Source organism: Typopeltis vanoorti, chromosome 5 (assembly GCF_054136105.1).
Source record: "Typopeltis vanoorti isolate ZY-2024b chromosome 5, IOZ_Tvanoo_1.0, whole genome shotgun sequence".
NCBI lineage: Eukaryota > Metazoa > Arthropoda > Arachnida > Uropygi > Thelyphonidae > Typopeltis > Typopeltis vanoorti.
Genome location: NC_143553.1, coordinates 3479635 through 3503225, shown reverse-complemented (window position 1 = coordinate 3503225; position 23591 = coordinate 3479635). Strand labels below are relative to the sequence as shown.

General features: G+C 38.5%; 1 protein-coding gene across 1 annotated transcript in view; it reads left to right on the top strand.

Moving 5' to 3' along the window:
• Positions 1-5347: 5347 nt before the first annotated feature.
• Positions 5348-23591, top strand: part of LOC150106191 (uncharacterized) — a 108251-nt gene continuing 90007 nt past the window's right edge. Inside the window, exon 1 of the mRNA XM_090393029.1 lies at positions 5348-5519. The gene's annotated coding sequence lies outside the window, so the exon portion shown is untranslated. The remainder of the gene's footprint in view (positions 5520-23591) is intronic.

The window sequence follows — 23591 nt, the reverse complement described above, 5'->3', positions numbered from 1 at the left end:
ACTCTTTCTGCTTCTTTTTTTCCCGCTCCTTTTGAAATTACTTTCGTAACACCCCCCCCCCCCCGGTTAGCAGCGAGTGTTCTCTGGCCAGTTTGCTAGATGAAAATTCGCAGTCTCCCTATGAAACTAATTACATTTTAATCTATTCTTAGACGTGCGCGTGTAAATCTTGCATTTTGTGGGAGAGCACACCGCAGACAAACTTTTTTTTTTTTTTTTTTTTTTTTTTTTTTTTTAACTTTTGTCTTCAATTTTGTAAAAATTGTTACGTCGGCATATTCTCTGGCAGGTCTTTTGTGCAAAATACTCCGTCATAATCATCTGCATTTCATAATGGGAGGTTGCATGTTTCTCCAGACCACTCTCCTAGAATTTATTTAGGGTATTTGAGATGTTTCTGTTGTTACTTTTATAATTCAGGAGGTCTTGGAACCACAGGGGTCTTTCTACAGTCTGATAACTAAGAAATTGGAACCGTTGCTATACTCAGATGTATTTTCCAGTCAGGTAAGAAAACGCACGTTAGAGAAAAGTCGACAACTGATTTTTATTCCATTAAAATTTCGTATGCAAAAAGACGTGACCGAAGTATGGAGAAATTTCCGTACTCTTGAAACTTTGACGGCAGGACTCGAGCTCCTCTCTCAAATAAACTAGCGGATTCTCGACGACATTCAACTTAAAACCGCAGTTGAAGAAGATCGGAATTTTCGCCTTAATGATTCTTGTAATAAGAATCAGTTGGCAACTTACTTCAATACTTTAGTTAATATTGATTCCAAGAGGCTAAATTCTTGGATGACGATCATTACGAAGAGGTCAACTCATTTCCCGTATTAAAACTGCTGTTGCTTTTGGACTGATTATAAAAGAAAACAAAGTACTGTACAGCAATTCCTCGATTAGTGCGTTCTTTAAAGCAGGTGCATTAATCGAAAACGCATTAATCGAATATAATAACCTATGGGGGAAAGTATACTTCGTTCCTCAGATTTCTTTTTTGACCCTTAATTTTTTTATTAAAGAATTAGGTGATGTCTCAGGGCCTAGTTAAAGGAAAACCATGAAGCTGAAAGACGATAAAACATATTCAGAATATAAATTTATTATTCTACTTCTTAACAAAGAATTGAGTTAACGTAGTTTGGCGGGCATTTTGTTTCTTTTTTTCATACAACCGACGGTATTCCCTCGTCTACAAATTTTACTGCTTCTTTCTTCATCGGGGTCTGTCTCTAAGCATTGCTGCTTAAAAACTTCGCTTTTACGAAAAATATTTTCAAATTGTTTCTGTGAAATCTCTTTTGGCGGACTCTCAGTGGTTAAATTTTTTTCATATTCTTCGGGATCTTCCCAATGCGCATCTAAAACTAGCAGGTCGGAATCACTCAGTTCTTCAGAATGAGATTTAATTAACTCTTGGACATTATCAATGAAGGGGGAAAGAAATGAAGGATATACGAATTGGTCGCCAACATGCGAAATCACGTGCTTTAAACATAAAATCTCCCAACTGTTATACAAGCAAAAGAGTTACCACCTTAAAAACTACAATGATCATAAAAGAGAAGTTAAATCCGACGTGTAATAATAAACAACTCATCCCAGAAGACGGATTGATTACCCTATTATCGGAATGTATTCTCCGTTTTATGACATGCGCAGAAGTGTCGAAGGGTCTCGAATCTGTGAGCGTACTATAGCAGACGACATAAATTTTAGCGGTAAAAATTTGGAACACAGTATACATAGCGTAAATGGAAATAGTGTAGTAGGCCATTAAAAGTAACTTTGTAAAATGTTTCAAATCGGTAACTAAATTATTTCATCCTGGGTGAATGATTTTTTAAAATAGTTAGTCATAAAAATGTATAGGTAGAAAATTTTTTAAATCTGTAACATTCATTTTTAAGATAGGCGCACTAATCGAATTTGGGTATCGAAAAAAAATGACGCACTAATCGAAAACGCATTAATAAGGTTTCTCCCCTTTTTTGCGTGATGGCAAGACCTTCCCTCTATTTTAGAAAGTGCTTTTTTTTTAAATTCTCTGGAAGAGTTCACAATCCTTTACATTTCTAAAACTTCATTTAGGAGGGATATGTCAAATATGTTGTGCTTTTATTTCAGTATCAAGCCCCTGAAAATGCGTCGAAAACCCTCCCCCCCCCCTTTTTTTTTTTTTTCTGTTGGGACCACGCAGGCATCAAACTGGCTGCAAAAACTCGTGCACATTAAGACACTGAAGTTTTCTTTCCGTCTTTATCATAAAGAAAATCGACAGATTTTAAACTAGCATGATTTTCTTCATTGAAATCAGAAATTACTAAAAGATAAAGGAGTCGAGCCGAGTCGTCGTTAAGAGATCCAGCATGCAATGGACAGAGAGACAAAAAAAAAAAAAAAAAGGAGAGAAATTTGAGGTTTGGTACTTCTTTTACCTCGTGAGGCCAGTACGGTTATGAGTGCACAGACTCGATTCTAATAAGACTAAAACGGAATCTGTTGTGTCGAACGGGAAGTTCGTGTCCCTGCCTGTTCAGGGCGGAACAACAGAAGATTCGCTTTCCTCGAAGAGCGCATTTGTTAGAGTTCACTGAAATCGAAAACATTAATTGAACGGTACTTCATGGAAACGCAGATGCTTGTAATCAGTTTGCGTAGTTAAACTCTGTTTAACTTTAAAAGTTCAATATTTGCGTATTGCATGCACCGGCAAACACGATGGCAAACAGTGACCTATCATAAGTATGGTTTGCTACACCGTTTGACAGATTTAAAAATGTGCTGACACTTCTGCGAATAAGACGCTTTCCCTCGAGAGAGGATAGCCTTGTTACAAACGCCGTAAATTTTACTATGAGGACTCAAGTAATATCTGACTTACAGCAAGCGTCTTTTAAAAATCAAGACGTCCACGAGGGATTACTCAATGTCGACGGTTTTAAGTGACTGTTCATGGAGTTCTTCTACTCTCTGCATCTTTCCTTCGTTTTAATTTCCTTTGACTTTCGACACCACCATTTATACGTCCTGCCAATGGACGTGTTTTGTCCGCTGGACGGATTCTCTTCTACCCCCCCCCCCCCCCTCCCTCAGTAAATATTACACGCGCTATGCAGACGATGCTGCGTATTGTGTGGAGAATTCCAGTGCTGTAAATATCATATTTCACAAACTTTATATCAGCCTTAAAATACTATAACGAAGCGTCTAACAGGCTTCATTCTGGCAAAAGTAAATTATCGACATAAAGGATATCCTCTTCTTTCTAGCAGTTTTTTTTTTTTTTGTCCTGCTTATTGCAGGGTCCGCTATTTTTCCTTATTGCGACTTTTATATTATTACGTGACACCTCCAAGGACTCTTCGTGGGAGGGCACATTCCTCCACTTACCGTCTCCTCTACTTAATCCTCCAACTGCACATCACCCTACTACCATGAACACACACCTCCATCTACTGCCCGCCACCAAGAGTAATTTTCGTATGTAAATTGCGTGTATTCTGATGGACTTGCCTATACACGGCTGAAAAAACCCTGCCATCTCCGTATAAGATCGCAACGATTGAAAAAGCCCACACAAAGATTCCTCTCGTCACGACCAGAATTATATTCTAGTCAGAATTACAGCCCGATTAAAAATTTTTATGGGAACTTATGAGAACTCGATGCTTCGGCATCGAGGTGCCTTGGTTTGCTCTACGTAAGAAGGGAACTCGGCATAAATTCGCTTGTTATTGGTGAGTTGAGGTTTCACCGGTCTGACAGCCGTGTTTCGAATTGTTGGTTCTCATCAGACCAGACAGAAACCTAAAGAGGACAAAAACGCCGTGTTCAACCCTAACATACTGTATGGGTTCTTGGGCAGAGTTTGTCTTTTAAGTAGAGCAAATCGAGGAAACTTCGATGCCGAAGGTTTATCTTCGCATAAACTCACAGGAAAAGTTTGAATATGGCTATAATTAGGGATACAGACTATCCCTGATATCAACAAATCAACTTATCTACAATGGAGATTAAATACCGAGTTCATTTTCTTCACTTAAGAAAAACGTTTTCTCCGAAAGTCTACATTTCTAATGGCACTTGCCATTTTACCCCACCTTATAAAAGGTTGTGTTTCACATGCAGTCAACATTATTAACACTCATATTAAAGATATTCAAGGAAAAACAGATTCCTACGTTGTGCTCGTAAACTAAGCAGTGAAATAGGTTTTTTTAAAACCGTTTGTTGGGTCACAGACGCCCAGCTTGCCACTGATAAAATCTGTAAAGCTCATAACGCAGTTCACACATTCAAGTATGGAGCACACGGGTCCTTCCGGAAAGGTCAACACATCGCAATGCGCTTCTTGAGAACCTTCGGAAGGAGAATGATAAAACACACGAAGTACTTGAATCAATTTTTGTTTATATTGTATTAAGTTAATTGTCTGTGAAACCCTTTTACGAATTATTTTGGCAACTTTTTTTGTAACAAGCATTTAATTTCACGCGTTCTGATAAGCACCATTGAAAGAGTCGCCAAATGACCTGTTTGGTTCATTCGACTTGAATATCTCCTCGCTAAGACGCTTTCCTCTCACCACGAATGCTTATGTAGTCTTAATCTTCCTCAATATATTTATCGTTCCCTTATTTTTCCTTGCCACTTCTTTTGTAAAGGGAAAATAACAAAAAAAAAAAGGATTAACAGCGGGTAGAGGGAGAACTCATTTCGATTAATTAAAGGTGGTGCAACCAGAACTTACCATGTTGGTGGCAGCTGGAAGCCCTTCAAAAACACATCTTTTTTTTCACGTTTTCTGTGACTTTTGAGCGAGATTTTACTTTCGGTGACTAAATGAACGTCTCATTTCCAATTATTCAGGTATTCCTCCTTAATTAAGAGTGGACCATCCCCCTTCCGTTTCAGAGGCGTCACCGCACTTTCTTGTCCCAAGATGAAAGGTCACAAACGTTCCCCCGTGTCCGTAGAGGAAGCTGCGTTTATTAATCTCCTCGTAATAACATCGCCTACGCGCATGCAAGTTGTTGTTACAGTTGGGAAGAGTTGCGGAAAGCGAAACCGACAGAATTCTAAATAGGTTCGTTACTTGCTCGGTATACCTACGTTCTTCGCAGGTGCCGTACTTAAACGTAAATTACATCCCCATTAGTTTTAATTAAGCCGTACAGGAAGGACGACTGTTCTTCCACGGACGAAACAAGCTGCCCTGAACAATAATTACATCGTCTGCGTACTAACCTCCTCGGCAGGTGGCGCCTCCTGCACCGAATGTTAAATGCAAGGTAGTCGACGCGGTAGGCGCACTATTTGCTCCCATCGGCAGGGGAATCGCACCTGTGTACGAGCCTGGTTAACGGCGAGAGGTGGTGGATCTGCAAGTTTGTTCGGCATTCGGTTCCGTGCACTGCCAGTCCTATTTTTTTATTTTTTTTTCCCTTCAAGAAGAGCATTATTATTATGGGAGTTCGGGAACAGGCGGATATCTGCTGAATCCTTTCTCACAGGTAAGCTTTTGTACGCTTTTCGAAACCGTCTTGTAGCGAGAGAAGCGAAGCGTGGCGACATTATTGGGTTCCCATAGAAACGGCTAGTAAGCTGTCGGCCAACAAAAGGGAACGGGCTAACTGTGAAGGCGACTTTTTCCTCGAAGCTCTTATATAAGCGGCGAAAAGTGCACCCGTAAGCAGCGATCCGTGCACACTAAACACTCCTTACCGCAGTTAGCTGCAGAAAAACGTTTGTTTCTCTAAAATGAATAAAATTCGAACCTTCCCGCTAATCAGCTCGTCTCCCGCTGATATGATACGCGCCGTTCTTCGATAAGATAGCTAAACAGCGGAGATAAATGAGTGCGTTTGTTTTTTAGATTCCACGCAACGAGATTTACAAAATCGCTCTTGTACGAAGCGTATTGTTAGGACGGCAATCAACAAAACGGCACACAAAGCGAACTGTGCGTGTCTCGGGTTATCATAAACTCTCACTGCGGTTTTTTAAATGAAAAAAAAATCACATGCGAGAGAAAACAAAATTTCCGAGCAGTCTCATTTTTCTTCCAGAAGTAAATCGGTTTCGGCCACCTCCGGAAATAAGAGGAGATGCCGCTCTCGGTCAGTCTGGAAGCACCGAACAATACCCAAGTCTTCCATTCCATGAAATAACGCGTGTGTGGCTCACCTTGGATTTCTTGGAAATCTGTAGATTTCGTCAGGAAAGTTTCTTAAAAAAGTGAACACCTTAATAATAAAATTTTCACTTTTGCCCGAAATAAAGAATTTTGAAAAATGAACTTCCACAGCTCGAGCGCAGTAAGTCCGTGAAAGTTAGTTATGGAAATACATTTTTTTTTTTTTTTTTTAGATTTAAAGACAGAGAGAAGCCTTATAAATTCAAAAAGCTATACAACAGTTTAAAACAATCCTCCCTTACTTGGGATTCAGAACCGCAGCCTTTGCAGCAAACAACTAACTGTGGCTAAAACTTATCAACTGCGTCAATGCAGCTCAGTTAACTTAAGAAACTAAATTTCAGTAATTAATTTGCTGCAGCACTCGCTTGCTTCCTACGTTCAAGAAAGAATTCCTTGAATGCATCCACTGTTTAAACCCAGAATTGGTTAAATCGGCGAATTTCAAAGTATGAAGAGCGACATCTGCATTTATTTTGTGGCAGCCCAAATTTCTTCCGGACTGGTCTCTTGTTTGCTACAAGAATCTCATTGGATTGCATTTCAATCTCATAAAAGCACTCCAACTGCATCAACCTGCCAACATCCTCTGGTTCCTCCTGTTATTATATTTTTGCCTTGAACCCCCGCCCCTCCATTTTTTTTCATCTCCCATTCTGCTTAAGTGACCCCATCTCCTTAGATTACATCTCACGCTGTCAACTTAATCTCTGTTGTTCTTCCTTTTGACACGAGTTTGTCATTTCTCAGTCCATCTCTTTCACTCCGCTAAATTTTCTTCCGAACTCTCCGCGATCTTTGATCAACCGTTTTCTCCATAATGAATATTCATTTGGCGTGTAACCGTATCTACTTGTTAAATAGCAGAACCAAGTTATTAATCCTGTAGAAAAAACGGACATCTGTTTTCTTCCGACTTCAGTTTTTTTTTTTTGTTGATTTTCATATCAAATTTTTAAAGGGAAATTTTGGCTCAAACTCTTGCTTTTAAACTAATATCTACTATTCGGATATTATAGGGTTTACTACCTGATTTATTAATTTGCCGCCCATTAACTCGTAAATATTGAAGATAGTGTACGACCCCGCACCTTGCATCATCCAGAAATGGAAAAGAAATAAAGTGGAGGATCATCCAGAAGGTGATTTAACATCAAATCTTCGGGACATCCTTCGCTTTAACTGCTGATTTGCAAAATATAAGTTGCGTCTTAATCTCTGCCGCCTCATTTACGCATTGCTTTAGTTTTTTTTTTTTAATTTCTACCTCTTACGCTTTTCGTAATCAACGAAACGCGCATACAACGACCTTATGCTTCTATGATTTCGCTTCTTCTTGCCGTAAGGTAAAAATCTGGTCTTAGCAATCACTATTTGGTGCGAACCCAGTTTGTTATTCACGTTTTCCCTTTGACTACTGTTAGCCTCTTGTGAAGCATGTTCGCATAAATGTTTCTTGGAAAACAATAAGGAAATTCCCCTGTAATTCTCAGTTGTATTTATTTTTACTGGTATGACGAGTGCTATACTCTGCAGTCATCTTCGATTTGATAAACATTTTGAAACTTTTTACGCTATCAGATAAATTTCGTCTATCACTCAAGTTTCCGATGGCTTTTCTACCCGCCATCAATTCCTCTGGAATATGCTTTCATCGTTTATTACCTCACAGTTTCAAAATAATCACTCTGAATGTTTAAAATGTTCACCTTTTCTATCGCCTTTATGATATTTTATTTCTTACTCTTTCCTTCATTTATAAACTTTCTTAGTAGCCTCTGACATATTGTTAACTTCGCTATATTTAACTTTTGCATTATTTCCTAAATCTTCCCGCGATTTCTTTTTAGCTACTTTTACAGAACTTGCTTTTCCTACATTTCTCCCGGAGCACACACCTGGCTTATGAACCCCAGACTTTTTACACCATTTACTTCTTTTTCGCAGACTGCTTCGTTCACTTCCTGTATTAACCACGGAGTTTAATTTTCCATCTTCGCAAATGATTTCGCCACGCGCTTCCCTAGTTGCGTCAACATTTCTTCTGATTTTCGGACTAGATTTGTTCGTCAGTAACCGACAAGATATAAAAATTATTTTGGGCGCAATCAAATCAGGTCAAATCTTCTTTGTATTCACCGTGAGAATTTCACGGGTGTTCTGATTTAGCCAAGACAAGTGATAAAGTAATTCAAGAATGCTTCGGTAGCCCACAAGCTGCATGTTAATTAAGGAGATCAATCAAGTGTATAGTGAGGAGTCTGAAAGAAGTCGAGATTCCTTGTGCTGCATACAACAGGAGTGACTGGAATATTGGGTTCCATGAAAATTCATCGAAAAGGCAATTCATCGAATGAACAATTCACCTGAAAATTTTAAATTTTCGATAATGTTATGATAAAAGTGATCCATTTAGAACAAAAACTGAACCGTGCGGATAGCTTCTTGTACCCACAACTTCTACTCATTCCGCTAAGTCAGAGAGCCGTTAATAATTGCTGTATTGAAGTCGCATATTTCTACTAGTAACAATAATAATAATAATGGAGCCTGCGTAGTTCAGTCGGTATAAACGATGCCGTTTAGTTAGAATCCCATTTACGACGCGCATAATTTTTATCAGTCCTATTCAGATAAAGGTAAGTTAGCAGTCATAATACGGAGCTGGACTTTAACCCCGGAAAGAGGCAAATCAGTCCCATGAACAGACAGGAAACAGTTATCGGACAAGAAAGACTATAAGAACCATATTGTTCTATAATTTTTCCCTATTAAAGTAGCATTGCTATCTCACTCTGCACGGTTCGGTTTTTGTTCTAAATGGATGGCTTTTATCATCACATTTTCGAAAAGTTAAAATTTTCGGTGAATTGCATTTTCGACGATTTGTCGTTCGATGAACTCTCCGGATACCAAAATACTGCGATCGTCATTTATAAAATAAAACTTCTTATATCCTTTAATTATCTATTCGGGGCCTCCTTCAGTTGAAAAGAGGCCTTAAAATCTGATTGGATTCCGACGGGAAATTACTTTTTTCAAATGAAAGTAAATCAGCCGGTCTGAGATGAGGGTGGAAGGGACTTTCATCTCGCCAGACAACTGGCCAGAGTATGTTTGCAATTTACACACACGCGACGCCTGTCTTATAGCTGCTTTTGGCGTTATTTAAACTAACTACTAATGAGAAATCTCCCCCCCCCCAAAAAAAAACATCTTCGTTTGTTAGTGGAGATCAAAACAGTTTTATTAAAGCAAAGAAGGAAGAAAAAAATCTTCTCGAGGGCACTGGTATTGCAATATAAACGAAAGTCTGCAGATGCCGACAGCCCGAAGCAAATTTAGGCACTGAATCAACATCGACAAAAAAAGATTCACCGACCTGTTAAATCGATGTTTTCATTCAGCGAAAAGACATCGTGAACATTTCCGCGATATCATTTGTTATCTGCTGCTAATAACTTAAAAGACAACCGAATAAAAACTGAATTCGGCTCATTTCTTTTCTTTAAAATAATGCTAGAATTAATTCCTTTCTATTAAATTTTTTTTTTAAACGCATGCCTTCGAGAGTTTTGTTACAAAATTTCAACGACCCACTATACTGCAGCTGTTTTTTTTTTTTTTTTTTTGCAAAAAGTGCGAAATGTATCGCCTTAGAGCACTCACAGCACCATTCCTTCAGAATAATAATATGTTGTTGTTCTTGTGCCTTATCCCACCTATTTGGGATTGCCTTTTACATGATGCGACTTTAAGCCATCCCAACCGACTTCTCGCAGAGCCTGAGGTTGGGGGGGGGTATTTATGTCTGTAGAAGTGTGTGTTCTCGGAGCTGGTCTGCCTGTTCTGAGGGAGGAAAAACCCTCCACTTCCGTATGAGCCCGCTAACTCACCTTTCGTCGAAAGAGACCAGATAAAGGTATATTCCCATCCGTGACATGAGGACGATAAAGATATCTTCCTCACGTCAAAGACGAGAATAAAACCCAGGTCTTTCTGACCAAAGGGCTTCGTCTATACCGACTGAGCTACGGAGGCTCTCCTTCAGAATAATATCTTACATAAAAATAACCAGCCCTCTGACATTTATATGGAGTAAGAGATTTCTCTTTTTAATCTTAAAGGCCGTCGATCTGAATCCGACCGCCTTAATTATGGAAGTATTTGTAAGTACCTCGCTGGTGAGTGTACTTCATCACCATCTAAAAGACCGGAGGCCTGAAGTGAAAAAGTTCTCGCGTTTGTTTGATCTATAAGATACAGCGAGGTTTCAGGATTATCTACCCTTAATCCACCAAAAGGCACACCAAATGTGGGATCAGTTCACAACCCATTTCGAGGCAGGAATCTCCAGACACAAAACACATCTGATGTATCTCCCCCTCCCTTCCGATGTCATTCGGTAGTAAACGAAACAAACTCCTGTTTAGTAAGTTCTAATGCACTGATTTACATACCGAACAGAATTTGAAATCATATTACTTCCGACTGATGTTTAATTATAAACGGAGACACACCTAAGGCATACCGATATGACATAAGAGGAGTAAAAGGTGCTCACACTATGAATGGTCGATGAATTCGAAGACCGCAAGACTGTTGTAGAAAGTGTCAAGATTCTGCATACTCGACATAATTACAACATCCAGGTAGCAGCGCTTTGCGGTCAGGAATCGACTGCTCATTAAATTCTTGAAACAATCTCGAGACAAAAATTGCAGGAAGCGGCGAAAGTTACAGGAGAACTAATTAAAAAAGAAAACAAACACCCAAAGTCTACGTAAACTTAAATAAACGCACGAGCACAATTAAAAAACAAAACAAAAACAAATTTAACTCAGCCGTAGTGTTGACTGCAAGAGCGACACTAAAACGGAAAAACAATAACGAAAATGTTCCACATACGGGAGGGAGGCTTCAGAGATCGACTTTGTGTGCAAACAAAAACTATGCAGATGCAATTACTGCAATGATTTAAACATGCGTGCACAAAACGAGGTATGATAAACGGCATGAAAACTGAAGATAGCCTGGATGTCTGCCGTAATTACGTTGAAAGGTTGTTAAACGAAAGAAGGAACAGAACAGTTAGGAGTGCATCCCCACTAGAAAAGCCACGAAGGCCTGAAATGTGGAAACGCAACTGGAAGAGAACATTCGACCAGAACCGTCCAAATATGAAGGGAAAGCATAAAACTTTAAAGTGGCGCACTGCGCATGATTTAGAAGCCTCATCAAAAGTTCGAATTCAGGACGATAAGAGTTCTCATAGTATACGTCTTTAACAACGGCAATAAAACTGAAAATTAGAGGAATTTCCCTGCTAAGTATTTCAGGTAAAATTCATGCAAGCTCACTTGTGAAGAGACGCAGAAAAAAGTTTAGGGGGGAAAAAAAAAGAACAAATCGGGTTCAGCCCAAATAGAGGTTTCAGATAAGTTTCGCTTGAGGACAAGGAGTTGAGAAATCATGGGACGGAAACACAACAGGGATCTGCGTTTAAGTTTTGTAGAGATGGGAAAAAACAGTAAGACGATTCCAAGAGAAGTTGCTCAGAACGATGCGATTACACGCTGTAAAACAAAACATTAAACAAAGCAACACACAATTCTACATTTGAGTCATCAGAACTAAAGGAATTACTAGAAAACGATTTGATGTAAATCAGGTATAAGACGAGGGCGCGCGCACACAGTCTTCACTGTTATTTTCGTCTACATTAATCACAATATGAAAGAATGTGTTAAATCAGACACCCAAGTTATATTCAACTCAGTTCTTTATTTTACGCAGATGAAGTTATTCATAAATAAAACCAGTACTGCTCTTAGAATTCTTAAACTAAACTGAATAACTGCTGTAACAAATAACTCTGCTGTTTCATGTCTGCATGAAAATCACAAAAAAGTATAAAAATTGGAAGGAACATTGAAACACGAACTACATTCTCAATGGTGAACTAGTAGAATGAGTAAGACATGGCACAATATGGAAAGACAACGGAAGAAACAAAGCTAGTACAATTGTTTAAACAAATGAATTTATATAGAAAGAGAGAAAAAAAATTAGTCAAAACCCTAAACTAGAAGTATACAAGACGGTGTTTAAACTGGTTTTAATTTACGTACCTTAACCGAGACCTGAGGTGAAATAAAACAGTCGATCAAAGTCTACAGTGATGAGAATTCTGAGAAATATTATGGGAGTGAGCGAATGGCATCAGTGACAGAATCAGATTGAAAACGAGGATATCAAGCGGGAACTTTTGCATTGCTGGCATTCAAGGTGGGTGGTTTTACGGCCGAAGGAACTCAGCAGAGGCCGTTACGTTGCCTGTGTTCTTAGGCGGTATGTCTGTTTTGCGGGATGACACATCCGTCCACATTCACACGAGACTGGCCGACTTCCTTTCAAGCCTTAATAAAAGATTCTTGGCATCATACTACTCGGGATTCGAACCCAGCAACACAGAAGTGTATTAGAGCTCATGGGGAAATTCAGAATGGGAGAGGAAAGGTTAGCAAAACGAGCGGTTGAAGTAGTGCTCGGGCGGACCGAGCGCTACTTCGTTTGACCGATCCGGGCCAGAGGAGATCACGGGTATCTTGTATTGGTGATCATTGTGGATGCTCAGTCATAGGTCGTAATGCGATGTGTATTCTCAAATCGTCTACTCAACTCGCCCCCCTCCCACTCCCTAAGATTGAATCCTGAGTGCGCCACTGGCCTCGGTATACCATAATGAAAAATGCATTGTGAGAACGGTCAGCTCCCTCCGGTTTCGATCTTCGGAGTTTCATCTTTGAGGAAGATACGGAACATGAAAAATATGACTATTGCATTGATTTAACATTAGAATCGTCCTGAGTAACTTCCACTGATGAGACCGCAATGAAGGTCGAAACCGGTCTGAGTAATGACTATTCGCATAATAGTTTTTGCATTATGGAATACTGAGGAAACTGAGGTGAAGTCAGCCTCTGCAGACAAGTAGCCGAGTGGTAAATATTCTTCAAACTTTGTTTGCTCATCCTTGGGTAAAAGATTCTTCCTGCATCTTCCTCCCAAACTCATCTGTAGCTTTTGCACCCCCCCCCCAAATCTTTATTTCCTGTTTCGCTCATGAGGTTATTTTATTTTAATTTTATTAATTTTCAATTATACCGCTGTTCAAATCCTCATTCCGCCAAACTCTACAGTAATTCTCTTACACGCCCGATTGTAAGCTAAATACTTCTCAAAATTCTTGTTGCCTTCTAAATAGAAAGTCGACTAAATTACGATTCCGCTCCCTTACAGATTTGTTCCTCCCAAATAGTCTTGTTTCTGCGCTGTATCTTTTTAAGTCCGCAGTAAAGAGTTCCACTAAACATCGATTTATTTAAGGTTCAACTGCTGACTGACCGAACCAACTCCCTCCCCTCTTCATCTTTCATTCAGTTTCCTCTGTTCTCGGAAACTGCCTTCCCATGAAATATTCACCAAAGATTAAGTTCTTCAAAAAACAGATTCTTCTCTCTTAATTCCCCCTCCTCTGACACGCCGCATTAATTTATGGGTTCTGCAATCCGTTGTGTGGGAACAGTATAACACACACATACACACACACACTTTAGAAAAGAACTCGTATAATAAATTTTGTTTAGCTACCGCTTTATATCAAGTGTTTTTTCCCTTTCTTTACACACAAGCTATGAATTCTCGAACCCCGAGCATGTTCATAATTACTTTTTGAAACGCCGGTTTAAAATGATTGTTTTGGGGACATCTTGCCAGATATCTGTAGTATATACGGGACCGAATCTTACAGTAACTCTTTAGTAGTCTCTTACCTACCATTTGGTGAATAATACTAAGCCCTTATTCTGCCTGGTGTCTGCAGAGAGTCGGTGTAACAGCATGCGAGGAAGAGGTACTAATATGGCCATGGTGTTCAAAGGCATTGGATGAATAATCTCCTTGCTTAGCAAAGAATTCATCACTGCATGTCCTATTTCAGCTTGCTAAATAGGACTATAAAAGAAGTAAAACAAAAGAAATAATTGGGGTGACGTAAAGTTTTCCAACCATTTACGTTCGCTTCGCAAACAGATGTGGTTTCAGATAAAACTTCAGCGATGTTCATCTCCAAGACTACTCTTCCTAACAAATTCAACTCCTCGTTGTACGTCCATTTTTTTCAAAAGGAGACAAAATAAGTCTAAGAATATAAAGCCATCATCCATTTCCTGTAATGTACCCCTTCCAAGGTTACTATGACAGCACTACATGATTAAGTTTAAATTATTATTAATTTCCTATCAATAATTTTCCTCAAAATCAATCTGTTACTTGTAAGCACTCCAATATTGTCATATCTCACGTGCCATGCTTCCTAGGCACTTCTCACTGAATCAATCCACCTAGACTTTGGTCTTCCTCTGTGTCTCTTTCCTGCCATCAAACACCTATTTTGCTAACCTTTCTTCGCCCATTCTATTTAAGTGGCCATATCACCTCAGATTGTATCTCTGTTAGCACATTCTTGAATGCTAATAATGTCAAGTTCCTTTCTGATATCTTCATTTTTAATCTGATTCTGCCTTTGATACTATCTGTTCACTCCCCCACTTTTTTTTTTCAAAACTATCACATCTGCAGTCTCTAGTCTTTGATCAAGTATTTCATTTCTAACCCAACTCTCAGATCCATAACTTAAAACTATTTCAAACACTGAACCAAAACACCAAACTAGCGGTATACTGTCTTGTATACCGCTAGTTTGGTGTTTTGGCTAATTTCTCTCCTATTCCACAAATTGATTCAGCTGGCTATCCACCAGTTTTGCTTATTCTGTTGTCCATATTCACTAAAACTTTACCTAAATAGCCGAAATATTTTACTTGTTCTGTAGGATCTCCATTCAGACTGCAGCTCCATGTTCTTGCCTAATTTCATAGTTAGTTTGGTCTTTTTTATTGCTGATTTTCATGCCAAATTTGTTACAGTTATTCAATTTAGTTGGTAAATCCTGGAATTTTAATATCAGGCTCGATACCACTTTCTTTCATAATGCGATTCATATAGATCAGGCGTGGCCAACTTCATTCTATACGAGGATGAGTGGTAGCGTCAAGTGCCGCACACTTTTAGACAGAACTTAAATGAAAATAAACTCTGCATTATTTCAAGGCAATAGTTATATCTATTGAATTACTATATTTGTTAAATCATTTTACTACTGGGAGAACAATATAAACTAGTAGAAACTGAGTCTCTGAAACTGATCACTGTAACCAAAGCAGCGCAAGTGACTTTCAACGATGCGCTACTCTGGAGCGCATAGAAATCTACCACTCCCACTACTACAACTCGTACAGAGAAGCAGTAGATTTTATAAATTGAGTAAATCTTTTTTGAAGCAATTTTGATTCCGTGTTGAGAATATCAATTGTTTCCGTCATCAAAAATAATGAATATAACTAGTATATCAATCAGAAAATCTGCGGTCGATTTAATATAGTTTTTATCCTACCGCGGGCCGCACAAAATCACGTTACGAGCCGCATGCGGCCCGTGGGCCTGCTGTTGGCCACCTATGATATAGATGAATAAAAGTGGAGATAATGTGCATTCTTGTCTTACCTCTGATTTTACATCAAACCATCTTCCTGTATTTCCTTCAATTCTAACTGCTGACTGACAACTTAAATACAGTTGCTCTGTGCAATGTTCCATTCATCCCACATAATTGTAGTGTTTTGAAAAGGATTTCTCTGGACACCTTGTCGTATGTCTTTTCTATATCTTCAAAACTTAAGTACAGATTCTTGTCATATTCAGTTCTTCTGATGTTGGGTTACTCTCTCTTCTAGATGTTGACTTTTCACTGGTCGTCCTGACGAAAACAGCGGGGCCTTTTTTAACCGGGAGACGGCCCAGCCGACATGAAATCTCATATTGTACCACATATGCATATGCGGTTTAAGCAGATATATAGAGTACAATTTGGTCGGTAAGTCCCAAATTACCAGCCCATCCTCGTTCAGTACCCAGTGGATACCTACTAACAGGGCGCACACCACGTGAAGGTGAGGATTGGACTTTCGGTCAGAAGCCAGTCGGTTCTCCGCATTCCTGAAAGGCGATGTGGAGGTCTCCAAGTTATTCGAATTTGATCCTTAAGTGCCCTGCATGCTGAATATAAAGTCAGTTCAACTATTATGTACTACATTGCATTGCATTTTAAATGAATCTTGAAGTTTTACTATTTTAAGCAAACATTTTTTTTTCACCGTAAACAAACAGCTTAATCTACATGGAGGTTTATTACAGAAAAATAAGCTCTGCAAAATTTCCACAGAAGTGCTTTCGAGTTAGAGAGCAACACCACGTACATTCACACATGCCAAGCTGATATTTTAAGTCCGTTCATATTTTATTACCGAAGACGAAATGAGGTTCCCGTCGAAATTGAGCTCATTCACAAGTGGTACAACACTGACTAACCCATAGAATATCTATACTATTCAGTGAAACAGTATTGATCTTAAATGTATACTCTATCACTGATTTCTCTTGCTCCAGAAGCGTTGCGTGATTTATGGATGAGTCGGTCGCTTTCTTGTATTTCATACCTCTGAGAAGCGAAATGTTTTCTCCGAAACACGCAGTAGTTACCATCTTCGCATTACTAGTTTTGTGACGTATTTTTTAGTCTTCCAAATATGAGAAGGAATAATGAATCTTGACAGGTCGAAGATTAGGCAGACAACATTTTTCTCCTAATAAGCTGCTTTAAATCTTGCCGCATTAGTAAAAACCTATCGATTACCAAAATGGAAGACGCAGATTTCTTTTAAAATATTAAACGTCTCTTAATTTAAGAAGAAATCGAAATCTTCAATTTTTCGAAATATTTCTAATTACGGTGATGTTTTATAGTCAACTTTTGTGGCTACTTGTGGTAAGCCAGTGCTGCATTCTACTGAAAAGGGCCACCATGTCAAATTGCGTCGACTTTTAAATGGAGATTTGCTTAATTATGGAAATAAACACATCTAATAGTTGCGGATTTTTATGATGTGTCCAGGTCAAACCCGGAAGGAAGCTTGGTCACGGATGTTGCTGGTTTAGAAAAAGGAGGCTCCCTGTTTCACAAAAAGCACAACATTGGAACTTGGAATGTTAGAAGTGTGAACCAAGGTAAGCTGGAAATAATAAAGATGGAAATGGAGCGCAAGAAGCTGGATATATTGGGAATAAGTGAACTTAGATAAACAGGAATGGGCCATTTTCAGTCAGGGGACTATGTGGTGTATTACTCAGGACATGAGACAAGTCGAAAAAATGGAGTATCTTTCTTACTCCAAGAAAAAGATGGCTAGGTATGTATTAAGTTATAATCCAGTGAGTGACAGAATCATTTCTCTCAGAGTGAGTGGACATCCAATGAATATGACATCATTCAGGTTTATGCACCTACTACAGAGGCCTCAGAAGAAGACATTGAAGAATTTTATGGTAAGTTACAAGAATTTGATAGATACACCATCAAAGCGAGATTTATGGCTACTTATTGGAGATTGGAATGCAAAAGTGGAAGAGACTGAGGAACAAGGAATAACAGGTCGTTTTGGTTTAGATATTCGTAACACTGCAGGGAAGAGACTACTTGAGTTTTGTGCAGAGAATTCTTTGTTTGTTGCTAACACCTGCTTTAAACATCACAAAAGAAGATTGTACACATGGGTATTACCTGATGGACAACACAGAAATCAAATTGACTATATACTGGGACAAAGAAGATGGAGAAGTGCAATTCGGTCTGTCAAGACTTTTCCAGGTGCAGCCTGTGGAACAGACCATGAGTTATTAGTGGCTACAATACATATCAAACTACGGAAAAAACTGAAAACATCACAAATGTCTATCAGATATGATCTTAGAAACATACCAGCTGAATACAATATTAGCATACAGAACAGATTCAACACACTCAATTTGTGTGAAAGACAACCAGATGGACTATGGGAAGAGATTGAAGATATAATTAAAACAGAAGCAAAGAAGAATATCCCAACAGTTTGTAAGAAGAAGTCCAAATGGCTGTCAGAAAATGCCAAAAACGTCAAAAAACTGCTCAGGAAAGGAGGAAAATGACGGCCACAGTAAATTTGCAGGAAGTACGGCATTTGAGTGCAGAGTTTCAACGACAAGCCAGAAGAGACGAGGGAAAATACTTTAACCAGGAATGCCAACAAATAGAAGACCAAAACAAGAAAGGAAAAACAAGAGATATTTTCAAAAAGATCAGAGAACTAACAGGAAAGTTTAGTGCCAAGGTGACAATATTGAAAAGTAAACACAAAGGATATCTTACAGAAGCTGCAGATATCAAAGAAAGATGGAAAGAGTATACAGAAGACCTTTACAGAAAGGACTCCAAAATTACTGAGAAATTTGAAGAGCAGAATTATACACTGGTATCAGTGGAGAGTGAAGCGAGGTGGGCACTGCAACAAATATCCAGTAAGAAAGCATCAAGAGGAGATGGAATACCCATTGAGCTGCTCAAAGCCCTGGGAGAAGAGGCAGTTAAAATTTTAACAGCTCCATGTCAGCAAATTTGGATCACACCTACATGGCCTAGAGAATGGAAAAAATCAGTTCATATATCTTTATTGAAGAAAGGCGATGCAAGAGAATGCGAAAATTACAGAACTATAGCATTGATTTCTCATGCAAGTAAAGTCTTACTTAAGATCATTCAGAAAAGACTGGAACCATTCATGAAGAGAGAAATGTCAGATGAACAGGCAGGATTTCGAAAAGGCAGAGTAACAAGACAGATCGTTAATGTGAGCTGGATAATAGAAAGAGCACAGGAATATCAAAAGAATGTCTACCTTTGTTTCCTTGACTATAGTAGGGCTTTTGACTCTGTTGATCATGTGAATCTGTGGAATGTGTTAAAAACAATTGGAGTCCCAGAGCATTTCATTATCCTATGAGGATAATTTATTATGAACAAGAAGCTACTGTCCGAACAGATCTTGGAGAAACTGGGTATTTCACAATAGGTAAAGGGGTGAGACAAGGATGTATTTTATCTCCATACCTGTTTAACTTGTACAGCGAATACATTTTAAGAATGGCAGGGCTGGAGGAGTCTTCAGTTGGAATTAAAATTGGTGGAAAAAATATTAATAATTTGACAGCAGATGATACCACCTTGCTAGCAGAATGCAAAGAAGATTTGGAGGAACTTGTTATGGAAGTTAAAGAAGAAAGTGCTAAATATAGTCTTAAACTTAACCTCAAAAAGACAAAAGTTACGGCAACATGTGAACTTAATGATTTTGAAGTAATATTTTGAGAAAATATTAGCAGTTAACAATTTTGTGTTCCTAGGATCCCGAATTGATAAAGATGGTTATCGTAGCGAAGAAGTTAGAAGATTATTACTCAGAAAAAAAGCAATGACAAATTTAAGCAAGATCTTTAAAGATAAAGATATTAGCCTCACAACAAAAATCAGAATCGTGAAAGTAATAGAATTCCCTGTGGTGCTGTATGGATGTGAAAGTTGGACTCTGAGAAAAAGTGAAAGGAAGATAGATGCATTTGAATTATGGGTTTGGAGACGCTTACTAAGAATACCATGGACTGCAAAGCAAACCAATAAATCAGTAATAGACAGAATAAAACCATATTGCTCCCTTGAAGCTATGATCATCAAGCAAACATTTTCATACTTCGGACATATGCGAGCAAATGAGTCTGGAGAAGATGATGATGATGCTTGCTAAAGTTGTTAGAAGCAGGAGAAGAGGAAGATCAAGAATTAGATGGGTGGATGGAGTTAAAGAAGCAACTGGAGTGTGCTTGGAGGTTCTGAAAGACATGGTCAGGGGACAGATCGGAATGGAGAGTATGTTCGTGGAGTCGCCAGAAGTCGGAAACGACTCGATGGATCATAACACACAATAGTTGCGGAATTGGGAAAACATCCATCGTATAAAACGAGTCGAATTTATATTAAAAATTTTACGAATTCAATATCTGACTTAAAAATTCTTCTAATATTTTAAATCAGACTGTTTAACCTAGAATGACATCTTAACTCACTGTGATTCACTTTACATCACTATTAAATTAATTTTTGTCCATTGCTCTCTTAAAATAAAATTTCTTTAATTGCTTATGGATACCCCCCGTTTGCTATTAGAAACATTAGATTGAAGTAAAAATTATCTTCCATGGAGATTTTAACGTCCACAATTCTAGATGGCTTTTTGTTCTCAATTTCACGAATCACAAGCAGACAGAGATGCCGAGACATTTGCTATCAGCAATGATCTCACGCATGTTGTTCACGTGTCCCAGAATATCAGCACATAACTATTCTACAAACACTTAATCTCTTGCTCAGGTTTCTTCTAAGCACACTGTAGATTTTATTTATCCTCCTCTAAGTAATTCAATTCAAACGTCAGTGGTGAATTATTTCTCTCATGAGTGGCGCCTGGCATAGCTACACTCCATAACCTAGCGATATTTGGGATTACAGAGAAAAAAATGCGACGTGAATGCATCTTCATTTCCTTGGATACGGAGTAGAAAGTAAACTGTTTCCACTAAATATATTACTAAAACGATTTTATAGATACAGAAACCTTTACCACTCCCCCACTTTGAATTCTCATCTTTTATCTAAATTTTGGTTTCGCCAAGGAAAGTGTCAAGATTTCCACAGATGAGAAGCTTATCGCAACTGACGTTTATGAAAATTTCAAGTTCACTTTTCTATGTAAATAATTAAAAATAAATAATTACCACATCGAAAGAAAGATTTTGAAAAGGAATAACGCAGAAAAACTTGCCTCCTCTCCAAATGACAATCAAATCCCTGCTTACATTTATTTTGCATAAAAGATTGTTATTTAGAAAAGGTATCTTCTGGATTCTCGATTTTTCTCCATTTCTTGCATCAACGATAGCGTGAACATCCCTCTCCCCACTGTTCTAAACATTCAATGCCGCAACCTTCGATTTCTTCGCCAGAAAGGGATCAGGAGATTCTTGTCCGAACCATGAGAAAAGAAGCTTCCTGGTTCTGATGGCATCACTCGGATTGCTCAATTTCTGTTTTGCATTTTCATACTCTTCCTGTTCGATTGATTTATTTTGTAGCTTGAAAGTTAGCTAATTTCAAACCAATTCCTGAGAAGGAAACAAATCGGTGCCTTTACAGTGCTCTATCCTTCCAATCATTATTCTGAAAGTATTGCGAACTCATTAACAGAGCATTTTTTAAAAGGCTTTGCCAGGGCAACTAATGATGAAAGAATGTTAAATCTTTATGAGGAAACCAGTTTTTACTTTAAGGAATCCGACGTAGCTGAGCGTAGTAGCAGAGTTAGCTGCACGGTTACTTTTAATATTCTACTACTACGCTGTCAAAGTGGACTGCGTTTGTTATTGTTCATGTCAGGTTTACTGGTTAGAACATTCTTTCGAGTGTTTGCTTTGTTCTCTTCAGAGGCCAGGCAGAATAGCAACGGAGTCCACTGACGATTGGAATTCAAGGTTTATTTTTGAAGAATAAACTTTAGACTTCAAGTTTGCACTTAAAGCAATTTGGCATGAAAATAAATGTTCACTGTATCGTTCCATTTTCTCCCAGTTGTTTTGGCAGAGCATAAGCATATTTTCTTCGGCCAATAGGCTGATAGTTCGAATCCTACTGTGGTAAAATGTCTGTCGCACGTTTTTAGGGAGGCCAAGCGTCTGAAAAGTTCCATGTTTGGTGCAAAGAGTGAAGGTATCTCCAGATTATTTCCCTCTGGTATTAGAAGTACTGTCATTCGTAAGCGAGATTCTCATCAAAAAATTGCTACGAAATATTTTTGTTAGTCCGCTGTTCCAGTAATGCTGTTTTCGTTAACTGTCTCCACTAAATTGTCACCAACAACTTTACTGGCAAAAATCCATTAGGGAGCTCTTATCTCAACCATTAGATTTATGCAGAATTGCATGTCCCTCTTAAGATGCCCCCGAAATGTAATTTCACAAACAAGCGTCATCTGCGCTTAAGTTGGACCTGCTGCTTGGTTAAATGGATTTTAGAGAAGCCTTCGTTCTCCTTCAAGATTCTATGCCCCTCGCCTGCTGATAACTTCTCATGATACCTTATTTTGAAAGTCAAATGACAATCTCGTAAAGGTGTAAACCTAATTCCATTAATTAAAATGGTAGTTCTGTCGTTTTGTCAACAGAAGTTTCCACTTAATTATAAGAAATTTATGTAATACTCATCATTTGGAAATGTCTGGATTTATTAAACTACGTAATTGAACTCTTTACGTACGACGAATGCGGCCAACCTTTAACTTTCATATGCCAAAATTTCCCCACATTATCCATTAGGATTTTTAAAGGATCCCTAACTTCTGAAGTGAAATTTTATGAAAGCGGTCTGTCGCTTTCTTCTTATTATTATTTCTATGGCTCTACAACCCAATGAGGGCCTTCTGGATTTGTGGCCTCCAACCCTGTTCGTCTCAACCTGAATCTGCTACCTAACAAATTCTTTTGTCGTGTTGTTCAAAATACTTCGAGCCAATCGAGTAAGCTTTCCGAATAAAACAGTTTGGTTAGAACACTAACCAAATTGTTAGCGTCCCACTAACAGTTTGGTTAGTGGGACGCTACCAACTAAAACCACGAGGTCAGTGCCATCTTAAGTGCATGTGCTTTCTAGTCAGTTTGGTATGTTTTCCAGTGCCGAAAAAAAATTAGGGGAAAACTTCCGAACAGGATTTGATTTCAATAGACAGGGATCGGCTGTCATTTATCGCCAGTTCAGGTTTCTTCTAAATTCTTTGCGGCCACCAGAATCTATTGACATTTGCAAACTTGGAACTGTTTATTAAAAAACATACCTACGGTGAATCTGCTGTTACTAACCTTCATCATGTCCTCCGATTAGCTCGATTTGCCATCACTTTATTTCAGTGAAGTCCGATTCATTCAAAAACTTCGCTCCACTGAAAGACTTGTTAAATGGACGGCGAGTTTCCCACTCAACTTTGCCCGAGTGTTCAGTCGACTACTCTCTATCTTTGTTTCACAATGAATTTCCTGCTCGCAATATTAAGACTCCAGCACGATAATTAAGATTATTAAAGTATGAGATGAATGTTCTAGGAAGTGTTGTTTATTTACAATTTTTTCCCCTAAGAACTTAAAATATACTTTCTACTCAGACCTTGACTTGGATGCATAAAGTTTATTTCTGTAAAGATAAACTGAAGATTACTCATATTTTGCCCCACCTGTCCTGGAGAGTATTTGCTTTTACAAAATTTGGTGACCAACGGCAAACCGTTAAATCCATCTCAAA